Raw genomic sequence first — 12,302 nt, 5'->3', positions numbered from 1 at the left:
TCTTTTATTACTTCTTTTTCTACCCAGCATTATAGTATTAAAATTTTTTTAACAAACATTGGCATATTTTGAAAAATGATAATATTTTAGATCCCTTCTTGCCTGATAAACTCCGAGTAGTATATAGAGGAGTCCCCTCTCCAAGGGATGTAATTGCCCCTAATGTTACTAATAGACCCATTAAGCCTACCTTTTTGTCAGGCTTTTAAATGTTTTATGCCAGAAAAAAGTGTGCAGTTTGCAGGGTGAATTCTTTAGGCCACAAAAAGTGCACCTCCTTTACATCTGTCACAGCATCTTATGATGTTGCATTTTTCATCACATTTGCTACTACCCCCATTGTTTATTTAAATGCCCATCTGGCTTGCAATATGTGGGCAGGACTACATGGTCTTTGAGTGTACTTTTAGGGGAACATCTGAATAACATAAGAAGAGGGTTCAAGTTTCATAGCGTACCTAAACATTATTCCACTGTTCATAATAAAGACACCTCTGGTACCATTCTAGTTAGTATTGATAACTTTAATCCCCATTGGAGGGGGAGTGCTCCTAAAAGGGTGATATCAAGAATGGAACCTAGATGTATCACCAACTACCAACTAAAAACTCATTGTTCATATGGCCTCAGTATAGACTGGAACATTAATGCCTTTATTGATGATGATTAATTGTTGTTGCTATTTTTTGTATAAATTTTTTTTACGTTCTTTTTTATTCTTATGTTGTAAAAATTGTGCCTACTTCTCCTCCCTTTGTTTTTTTATCCTTTTTGATTATTATATTTAATAACCACTCTAAAGGTCCAAAATACCAGAATAAAGGTCAGTAATGTACTTTCAAGGGGGGCGGGTCCCCACACCATTTTTTAAAACATTTTGGTGTGGGGTTCCCCTCAAAGTCCATACCAAACCAAGATGGACTAGTATGGATTGGGGGGGACCCCCTCGCTGTTTTTTTTGTTTAATTTCTGTTTTGTTTACATCCTGCTGTCAGCAGGGAATTCCACTGACAGCAGATTTGTCGTGGCTGTTAAGGACGCGGCAGCCTCTCGCACCATATTAACCGGCTATTATTCACAATAATTCAGATCCCTCCGAAAATAGAATAAAGACTTGAAACTTTTCAAACCCGTCCAGTATGATGAATAAAGGAAACAAATCTAGAGGAAACAAAACAAATCCCAAAAATGAAACAGACCAACACAGTGTATATGAATAAATTACATTTCAACCTAACTAATGCATACAAAATGAAAACAAAATTTTCAGGCATGCACGTCTTATTAAAAATCTAATTTCAGCTCAGAAGTAATATCACATGGTTTGATCAGTTATTATTGCTGAGAATCAGGCTATAAGGACTATGTCCAGAGAATAGGACCTTGGAGCTCTTGTACTGAACTGGCTTGGCATAATGCTAATTCCGGTTCTGTGAGGGAGAACTGCTTGTGTCCTGCATCAGCGCCATTTTGAGAGTCTGGAGTGGTCGCTCAGCACACTGCTGTGTGTTCTCTGCAGCTCTTTTTTTAAGTGCTCAACGCTGCACCGCCCTCCTGGAAGTCTGCGGATCCTGGTTTTTTTATTGTATAGCTCTATGAGTGTGGGGAGAGGGAGCCCGATTACAACCTGCCGGAATCAGGTCCACATGCATGCGCACTCTGTTTGCTGTGATATCTACTCTGATTATTTTGATTATTTTGATGCTACATGCTGAAGACTGCATTTGTTAGGGGGCAGTGTAGCCAGGTGCAGTTTGCCCCCCCCCCCTTCCAGTAGATGACACTGTGCCACTGTACACATGGTATGGAGGCTTAGAGAAACATTGTTCCTCTGCAGACTCCATAGATGTCTCAGGGAGGGAAGCTCAAATCCCTAGTGACCTTCTGCAGCCATCATAGGTGGGGCAGTCCTTTTAAAAAGGAGTGCCCTGCTGGGTTTAGCACACATTTGGCGAGTGACTAGGTTAGGGACAGGACCATTGGATACCACAGCTCTTGGCCCAGAAGTACAGCCTGACCACATCCCTTTTCCTGACTCGACAATGAAGGATAAGCAACAAAAAAATAAGTTAATTCTCTTCTCACTCTGACCTCTCCTCCTGCAAGCATGTTCCTTATCAGCAAATCTGCATGCAACAAACTGGTTACGCTCTAAGCTTTGACCGTCCCTGTCCTGCTCTGATTTTTACTAAACAGAGAGTTACAAGATGTGGATACAAAAGTCTGATACTAATTCAGAAACTTACACTAGATGCTTTTAAAATGCTTTTAATTCATGCATAACTACAGGAAGTTTACCTTTAATGCTTAGCTTCCATTTAAGGCACTAGTTTTGGTTTTCTAACTCATGTTTAATTTACTGTCAGTCATTATAAAAGCTTTGGTGCTGTTTTGTCTCCTGCGAGCTACTAATAAAAGTGCTTCCATGCAGTAGTTAAATCCCTGGAATTCTCACTACAGCTATTACAAATATTAATATTTGTCTACAGTTTGAAAAACGGTTTATTGAAACATATAATTTTGCAAACACTTGTGTATATTGTTTAAATACCAGCATACATAAAGTGCGTATATTTATATCCATACCAGCATACCTTATCTCCCGTAGGACTTAATGTTGTGATTGTATATTACTGACAGCACATCTTTAAAATGGGATTGCTAACAGCCCATGCTAAAATAGCACCATTGTCTTTGACAACTATCTCCGTGATAGAGGCCCTAGTGATTACATTTACTAAAAAAGGATCTCACACCTCTATGTACTTCTAGATAGCCTCCTTTATAACCTTCCTGTTCCTCGTAGAAATGGATGAGAAGGTATCCTGGGAAGCATAACAGGAGAGACCAGGTTGAGAATTCTGGAGCAGGTCCCATTGGTATCCCTGTCACCTACCAAAAGATTGACACAATTATTTATAACACACAGAGTATAACACACCTTGCAGAAATGTTTCCAATGTTATTGCAGGTACAGCCCAAACCTGCAGATCTCTTGCATATGCTTGGAGTGCCTGAAATTATTTCAGTATTGGCAATGGTGGGCACCATTAATACATCTTTTCGGGTAGAGTTAGCTTTTGATCCTATGGTGTGTATCGTAGGAGCTCTGGATGAGGAGGGCTTTACCCCAGAAATTAGGATTCCAGTTTCCAGGTTCTTATTTATGGCCCAAAGACTAATAGTCTTAAAGTGGATTTCACCATATGCACTTTCTTTCAAAGAGTATAGAACCCAAATTAATACCATTCTCCCCAGAGAATGCCTTATCTTCCCACATAGAGGAGCACTGAACAAATGTAACAAACTCTTGGAAACCATGGCTATCTGTTCCTGGGTTGGTACCCTCTCTCTTGTTGTACAAAATCTATTTCAAACTTTTCAGCTTTTTTATCTCCTATAGAATGATAAATGTAGATAGGTCCAATATTTGGGTCACAACAGTATCTGAGATAATTGTTGCATGCTCTGTAAACTAATTGACATGCGTAATATGTACAATCTGTGGAAGTGGATAATGTTAGCTTGAAGCTGGAGTTATTGTTTTGGTCATGATAATACTTGACACTCTTGCCTGAGACCTCTGTTTTAAATTTTCAACTTTTTGAATGCCGTGCTTGTATTCAACTATACATGCCTAAGTAGGAGTTGTACTGTTATTTTGCATGGAACTTCTGTATGTTATTAGGTTTGCCAATCAGTTCCGCCTACTAATTTTGAATAACATATACATCTATAATGTAGAGGTCCAGTGTATGATTGTGTATGTTGTGTTTGTTTAAAATAGAAAAACCTAAATAAAAAAAACTATTTGCAATTATGGGATTGCTCTGAAAAAATAAAACAATTTACCTTGGTATATTTAAGATGCACAAACACAGCCCCTACTACCAGAAATTATGAAGTTGAGTTTTTTGCAATTAGGGAAATCACAGGGGTCAGCACTGCCAGAGTGCAAAGGATGAACCTCACCCTGGGAGAACCACTTTTGTGATCATGGTATCTGCAGTGCCAAGTACTCTAATTTCTTGCAAAAGATTTTTTATTGTGAGTAATACTTAGTCTCTGAATGACTGAGGCATCTAATGGCTTCTGTTGGCTTAGTATGCATCCCAGTACAACACCAGAACTCTGTGAGTCAGATAACTGCAGAACAGTAGAGTATATGGTACTCTAAATACAAAATATCATGTTTAAAAATTGGCTTTCAAGCAATCATTTTAAATGATTTCTAATATTGAGGTAAAAGTTTGCCACTGAACAAACTTGTAGTTCCCACAGTTGACAAAAAATATCCTATCTGAAATTATTCTTATATTCCCCAAGAAATATAGAGAACAAAACAAAGATTCGGAAATTGTCAAACTCAATAAAGAATACAAAGCTGAGCTGTTAGCTTTGAGTCTAGAGGATTTTGTAATGGAGTAGATGGTTTTCAACTTAACAGAAACAGACAGACATTCAACATGGTAATGGACATTTACCAAATTTAAAGTTGAATGTCATTTAATGGAGTAGACTAGAATTGAAAATGTCATATTCTGTGCCCCTGAGTAACACCAACGACACTGTGCATACATAAAATGTTTTGTGTATGAACAATGGGGTATATCAGTGACTTTTCTGTTTTATTTAACAGGAGTTTCTTTACATGGTGGTGACACACATTTCCCTGCTGCTCTGCATGGGCTGTCAAAGAAGAAATCACTAGTGTTTTAAAATCTAAAACCTCAGGGCATTACTGCATTGAGTTTTTTTTTTTCAACAAGCTGACTGTTGAAGAGACTGAAAAGTTGTTTTAGCTTGCTACAGCTACCTTAAACTTGGTGAAGGCTATTGTAGCTGGAACTGTTCAGGGAATAGGTTGAAGGGTCCTTAAAAAAACCCTAGGAAACCTTAGCAGCTTCTTTATACCCAATTTTGTTACTACTTATTAGAGTCTCATATAAAGAGCTATGGCTGGAGCTGTAGAAGATTCTAAATCAAATTTATATTTGTTGTCCTTCAAAGGACATTTTTTTTTCAAGCATTGAGGATGCCATAGGACTTTCTAAAGATAAAGTATGGAAGAACAAAACCCTTATGGACTTTGTAGGCACTACAACAATGGTTCATAAAAGAATATCACTTTATTAAGCATACATAAAGATACAATGATACGTACAATTGTAAAATTGTTAGAGTGTAAACCACCCCTATAACATACAACTATATAAAATCAATGCAGATACATGCACTACTAGTAGGTCCCACAGTAAGAAATACTGTATCTTGGCAAAATTTAAGAGAAGATAATCTGATAGTAGTAAGTGTGATAGCTCAACATGTTTCACGATAATATCGCTTCTTCAGAAGCTGTAAGGAGACTTCTATATGAAGAGATATAAGTTGATGAGCACACGTTATAATCACTACCAATTGTATACATATCAGACTAGTTGGATAACTAGAATACCTTAAGATACATGCATCTGCACGAGAGCAATGGAAGGGAGCATCTGGCCATACCATGAGGGGCCAATCGATGAGCGAATCCCCACAAAGCTGGGGGGGGGGGCAAGCCGCCTGCTCCACGTCAATACCCGATGTAGAGAAAGTATATAAATGTTGAAAACAGTATATTGGGACCCTCCTTGATGGTTAGTGCCACTATAATTATATAAATCTGACTAACCTCTCCACTAATTGGACGTAGTATGTGCCTTACTAGCATATGGTAGATCAATGATCCTAGGTGAACTTCCTAGTAATGGCAGTATAATAATATTCTTTTTGGGATATGTGAACTATTGGGATGTACATATGGGGTCCTATGTACATGTGTCTTGTTACAGATTGACATGTGATTGTCTGGGGAACGTATGCTGTCCAGAAGAGCCACAATTTAAATCAACAGGCTATCCCAAAAGGAATATTATTATACTGCCATTACTTATAATTATAGTGTCACTAACTATCAAGGAGGGTCCCAATATACTGTTTTCAATATTTATAAACTTTCTATATGGCAGGTATTGATGCGGGGCAGGCGGCTGGCCCCCCCCAGCTTTGTGGGGATCCCCTCATCGATTGGGCCATCATGGTATGGCTGGACACTCTCTTCCATTGCTCTAGTGCAGATGCATGTACCTTAAAGCGGAGTTCCAGACATTTTTAGGAATTATCCACATTGTAATGTACACCGCTAGTGAATCAAGATATGGATACTGAAATGTAGAAATTTCCCACAGAAAGTACCTTTTTTAGTAATGTTCCCCACAACTTCCGGTTGGGGGCCGCAGTGTCATTACTGCTTATGCGCGAGATCCCGGGGTGCATGCTGGGTAGCCAGCTGCACGAAATCCAGGAAATGAAGCCAGGCCTGCTTCAGCTGCCCAAATCCTGCATGGTCACAGCCAGACTTGAGGGGAACAAAAGAAAAATTAGCAGTTTGTAAGTAGTTACAATGTGTACATGGACATGGGCAACAATATACATTCTGCTTATGAGGAATTACAATGATCCCTGCAATGCTAATATTGCAATGTTGGCTAAGAGACTGGAACCCCGCTTTAAGGTATTCTAGTTGTCCAACTAGTCTGATATGTATACAATTGGTAGTGATTATAACGTGTGCTCATCAATTTATATCTCTTCAAACAGAAGTCTCCTTACAGCTTCTGAAGAAGCGATCTTATTGTGAAACATGTTGAGCTATCACACTTACTACTATCAGATTATCTTCTCTTAACGTTTACCGAGATACAGTATTTCTTACTGTGGGGCCTACTAGAAGTGCATGTATCTGCATTGATTATATACAGTTGTATGTTACAGGGGTGGTTTACACTCTGTAACAATTTTACAATTGTACGTATCATTGTATGTCTGTGTGCTTAATAAAGTGATATTCTTTTATGAACCATTGTTGTAGTGCCTACAAAGCCCATAAGGGTTTTGTTCTTCCATTACTATTTAAATAGGACATGGCACTTTGGAGCAATGTTTATGTCCCCACAGTAACCACCCTGTGTTGGGAATTGATTTTCATATTTCAATGTTTCTAAAGATAAAAATGTTTTTTCTTCCAAAAAAAAGCTTCTTTCATGGCCGGAACTAGGGGGGTGATTTCAGTTGTGTCCCCCCAAACTGGGTGACCCTATGTACATTATGCCCATGACCTCTGAGCTTCTCCCTCATCCCTGCACTCAGAGCCGGAGAGAAGTGACAGTGGCAGAGAGGAGAGAGTGGAGAGGAGGTGCGGGCTACTCTGTGATCTCCCTTGGTCATAAAAGCGATCCTCCATACAGAAGATTACACAGGATCGCTCTTAGATATGATGGTACACGGCTTAATTACCTGCCCCCATCTCCTCCAAAGATTGCTCAACTCCTGTAAATGTGGGTAAGGGCAGGTAATAAAGCCATGTACCATCAGATCTAAAAGCGATCCTGTGTAACCTGCTGTATGGAGGATCACTGTTATGACAGGAGGAGGGAGATCACAGAGAAGCTGCATTTCCTCACTACACCTGTAGTTCCCACATGTAAGATTGTGGGAGGGGGAGCGTATGAAGGAGGGGTGGTGGGGGGCTGTTTATGCTGGTAAGGGTAATTGGGGGGGGAGATGTGTTAGTAGGCAGGATTGGGGAGGATTTGTGTTAGGAGGGGCGAATTGGGGAGGATTAGTGCTTGGAGGAGGGGAATTGGGGGGATTTGTGCTAGGAGGGGGATTTGAGTGGGGGTGGGGATTTGTGCCAGGAAGGATAATATTCAGGTGGCTGTGCTAAGAGTGGGGATTTGGGGGGGAAATTGTACTTGGAGGGGGGGATGGGGGGAATTTGTACTGATAGGGGGGTTTGGGGGGATATGTACTAGGAAGGGGGACTAAAGTGGGGATTTGTACTACGAGGGGAGATTAAGGGGAAGGATTTGTACCAAGAGTGGGGATTGGGGGGAGGATTTGTACTAAGAGGTGGGATTTGGGGAGAGGATTTGTGCTAGGAAGGGGGTTTAGGGGGGAGGATTTGTACTATGAGGGGAGATTTGGGGAGAGGATTTACACTAGGAGTGGGGATTTGTACTGGGGGAAATTGGGGAGAGAATTTTTAGGGAGAGTTAGATTTTTTTGGCCATGGAAGATTTGTGGGAAATTTGGGGGATTTGAGCTGGAAGGTGGGATTGAGGGGCAAAGGTTTTTGCTGGGAGGAGGACTGCGGGGATGGGGAATTTTTGCATTTTTGGTTGGGTAAAATTTGAGCTTGCTTAGGGGATGAATGTGTTGCTTAGTGCTGTTTTTTTTTGAGGGAGGGGTGAAAGGTGGGGGCTCAGTTTGATAGATGATCTTGTCCCGGCACTGCCCGTTTGCACACAAGGCAACTTGAGATCAGATTCCCTAACACAATGTTTAGCTAGCTGCTATGGTGCAGTTTTGACCTGTGAAATTCCCTGTCTGGATTTGAAGATGCTTCTATCAGTGTCCAGCAGAGCACATGTTAAAACTTGCAAGAGGAGTTTTCATTCTGCTTTGGGAGGATGCTTTAGTTATGAATGTGGCTCTGTAAGAACGTATTGTCTCTTTTGGGTTGCAAGGACTTGCTTCCTTGTCTTAGTTGGAAGTCCTTGCCTGTCTCTTATTTTGGTACTGCTTTTAGGCATCCACACATAAGAAGGACACAGAAATGTTTTGCTTTAACCCTAACCTTTAATATGAACCCTGATATTTAAAGTGTTACTAAACCCACAACAGTAAAATCAGTCTGTATAGCAGTAAAGCATGCTTGTTATACTCACTGTGGAACCTAAAGGGTTAATTCTCTGCATTGTGTAAAAAGGATGTTTGATCTTATCTTCTGTGATCCTCCCCTTCTTCTACTATCCTCAATATATCTCCTGATAAAACAGAAGGTTGGAGGCAAGCTGCACATACTCAGTTTAGTGTGTAGTGCTAGAAAGTGTTTTCTTTGTTGTCAGAGTGCATGTGATCAGTACAGTACCAATCAGCACTGTCCAGACAGAGAGTTAGGGGTCCTGCAGCCTCATAAGTGAGAATGAAAACTCCTCCTACAAGCTTTAACCAGGGCTCAGCTGGACACTGATAGAGGTCACAAGACTGCTCTAACTGCTCATAAGAAAAAAGTATTTAGCAGATTATATTTACAAAAAAAAATACATTTCCATGTTGTGTGTACTATAGGAGACCAGATATAATGAATACAGTTTTCCGAGTTTAGTAACACTTTAACTCTTCAGTAAATCACAGAGATTGAATCCAACTCAAATTACTTCAGCTAATTGCAGTAAGGAGAATATTTTCTAGTCTTTTGAACTGTGCTGCTTCACAGAATTCAGGGAAATTCCATACATCACAGAGTGGAAGGGCTTAGCCTGTGGGTTGCATCTTTATCAATTTTATCTTTGGACCAATTTTCATCCTGATGGTACTGTATGTATTCTGGTAAGTGGTTTGGCTACACTTTTAAAAAGTGTATTTCTGATCTTTTGGGAATCGTACGTATTACGGTGACACTTTTTGTAGTGAATACACATTTGTTTCACTTTATTTGAGTGTGCACTTTATCATTTTATATTTTTTCAGAAGGTGTTTAAAACATACTACACTATTACTTTTTTAATTTGTATCATTCTTTCACCATATGAATCGCTATTGAGACATAGTGGAGCCATCTTATGAATGTTCAAGCAGACCAATCTTGTATAATTACGTGCTTTATGACCACTCAGTAATAGGGGGTCACTAGATTCTTGTAAGCGGTTCAGCTTGTCTCCTTAAATGAATATACAGATAGTTTTCTAACACTCAAGGATTCTTGATTTTGTCTGGTGGACTGCACTTATTTATTACTTTGTGTAATAATATTTTTGTGTAGCACCCTCCTAGTGTAGGATGCTAAGCAAACCTATTTTTAACTCCTTCTGTAGTCAAGGTATCAGTGATTGTTTGCTTTGGTTGTCACGATCACGGCGTCAGACCCCAGACCTTCTCACCAAACTCGTGACCGAAGGACTGGCCGATCCAAACCGCGATGTAACAATGCCACACCCAGATGCACCCTGCACAATGATTTGCCAGCTAATGGGTACCGATCGATGTGCCAGCATCCTGAATCGATTGTTACTGGGTCAGGTTAATTACGCAATCAACCCCTTCACACTGCCACCACCTCCTTTTGGTTCAGAGAAAGAGGAAACTCGTAATATCGCTATAACACTATAGTAATTGAAATAATCATCCGCATAACCCGGTCATGGACACAGGCTGGTTATACAGAGAGTTAAACCAACAGTAGCGTCTCTTTAAAGGCAGGGATTCGCAAATTGCAATTAAGAGTTATAGAAACAGTTCAACACTTCCAGAATAAAGATTTATTACTAAAAGGGACAAACAGGTGCAGTAAAATATTTGCAGAGAAGATGTAACTAAGATATATATATGTATATATATATATATAAATATACAGAGCAATACAGCACAGGAACAGATAACAGAAAGAAGTTTCTGGTAAGTACTTGCCAAATAAATGCCTGGAGTTAAGCAGTTTCAACTCCGATGAGCTCAAAAGGATTTCTGGTCTTGCACTCAGTTGCGATGGTACAACAAGACTCTCGGTCAGCTCGATGGTACAGAGCCAATGTCTTCACTTGTCTGACTGCTCACACAAGAACTAACAGTTTCTTTTCTACCCAAAAATCAATTGATATCTTCTTACAACAGCAAGCTTATTGCCTTATTTGGGAAAAGGATGCCATAGACAGCCCCTTAGCAAGGTACACTGAACGCATTCCTGAGGGAGGGGGGAAATCGGAGGAGGGAGCCTGATTTGGAGTTTGAGAAAAATACTAAAATGCAGAGGTTTAGGAGCAAAATGAAGGACCGCGCCCCTCTCTGTGTGCATGATTGTGACATTGGTCTGTTCAGGGTTTCACACACTAAGAGTTCGACTTCTTCCCTCTGCTTCTAGAAGAACTTCCAGACCACGGGACTGAGAGAGTCAAAGAGCAGTTTGAATATTTATCATGTCCTAGCCAATCTCTGGTAGGTAGTGTCCAGAGGGTGACAAAGGGGTCGATAAATAGTCTGAAACTCTGGGGAGATTACAGTTTTTCTCAGCATGGAGGGTTCCAAAGCCTTTGGGGCTGCTGCACCCTGAAGAAGTCTGTGGACTGTGTAGCTGTTCTCTTGGGTCTCGGATGTGGCAGAGCTGAGGGTCTGGAGTGATCTTTTGTGGAAATGGCTGGGGGACTTCACCATGAGGGATTGGGTCTGGAGAACAACTGTCTCCCTCATTGGACAATGTCCGGAGGAAGCTGGAAGGTGTGTAAAAGTCCTGGAGACTTGAGAGTACTGACCCTGAATTGTGGTCCCTGGTGACTGTATGCTTTAGGGATGTAAGTGCCAGAAGTAGCTGTGGACGGAGACAGCTCTCATAGGGTCTCAGAATAATGCTCGTTCTCCTTTACGCAGCAGAATCCTGGAGTGGGAGCCCAGAGAAGAGTACCCTCTTGTTATTGTGCAGAGTTTTGAAGTATCTTGTGTCATTAATCCCTTTGTGGTTTAAAGTTCTTCATGCAATACATTTAAAAAAGACATCTCCTAGACCAGGCATCAATAAATGGTGGACCGTTGTTCGGATCTGTACCAAGCCACTGTCCAGTTTGGACCATTGCAGTCATGCCATTTAGGAACCGCTTTTTCCCACCAGACTCTTCCTGTCTTTTTAACAGCAGAGTGGAGAGAGGGAGGAAGACAATTCTAGACTGGGGGAGGGAGGCACTGCAGCACTGGGCTGACGGTGGGAGCAGGAGCTCCCTGAGTTAACTTTTCAAGTTAACCAGCAGGTGATTGGTTGCTAGGATGCAGGGTGGTCCTAGCAACCAATCACCAGCTTTTTAATATGAAAAGTTAATCCCGGCAGTTCCCACACTCCTTCAAGTGCTGCTGTGCCTCCCATCTTCAGTCCAGAATTGTCCTGTACCCCCGCTGCCTGCTCTGTATGAGGTAGGAGAGTGAAGGCGGGCAGAGGACATGGCTGTAATGGATGGGGGGCGGGGGTGATGTGAGGGTACAGAGGACACTACTGTGGCAGAGGATGGGTGAACTGACGGGGGGGAAGTGAGTGCTGTGTGTGTTGGGAAGGGGTGATGTGAAGCGGACAGTGCTGTGGAGGGAGATGTGAAAGGAGGCAGTGCTGCGGGGGGGGGGGGGGGGGGATGTGAAGGGGGTAGTGCTGTGTGGGGGGGGGGTGATGTAAAATTGGGGGAGATGTAAAAGGTGACTGTGGGAGGGGGGTGATGTGCAGGGAG

General features: G+C 41.3%; 1 non-coding gene across 1 annotated transcript; it reads right to left on the bottom strand.

Annotated features, from left to right (window-relative positions):
- Window positions 1-3,861: 3,861 nt before the first annotated feature.
- On the bottom strand, window positions 3,862-4,023 carry LOC149458425 (U1 spliceosomal RNA). Its single transcript, XR_016313470.1, has one exon. It is a non-coding gene; the product is annotated as a U1 spliceosomal RNA (small nuclear RNA).
- Between the last annotated feature and the right edge of the window lie 8,279 nt (window positions 4,024-12,302).

The sequence above is a fragment of the Staurois parvus genome, unplaced genomic scaffold, assembly GCF_062004578.1.
Source record: "Staurois parvus isolate SC_StPar_1 unplaced genomic scaffold, SC_StPar_1.0 ptg000287l, whole genome shotgun sequence".
NCBI classification, from domain to species: Eukaryota; Metazoa; Chordata; class Amphibia; order Anura; family Ranidae; genus Staurois; species Staurois parvus.
Note: the sequence above shows the minus strand (reverse complement) of the source record. Positions and strands in the feature narration are given on the sequence as shown.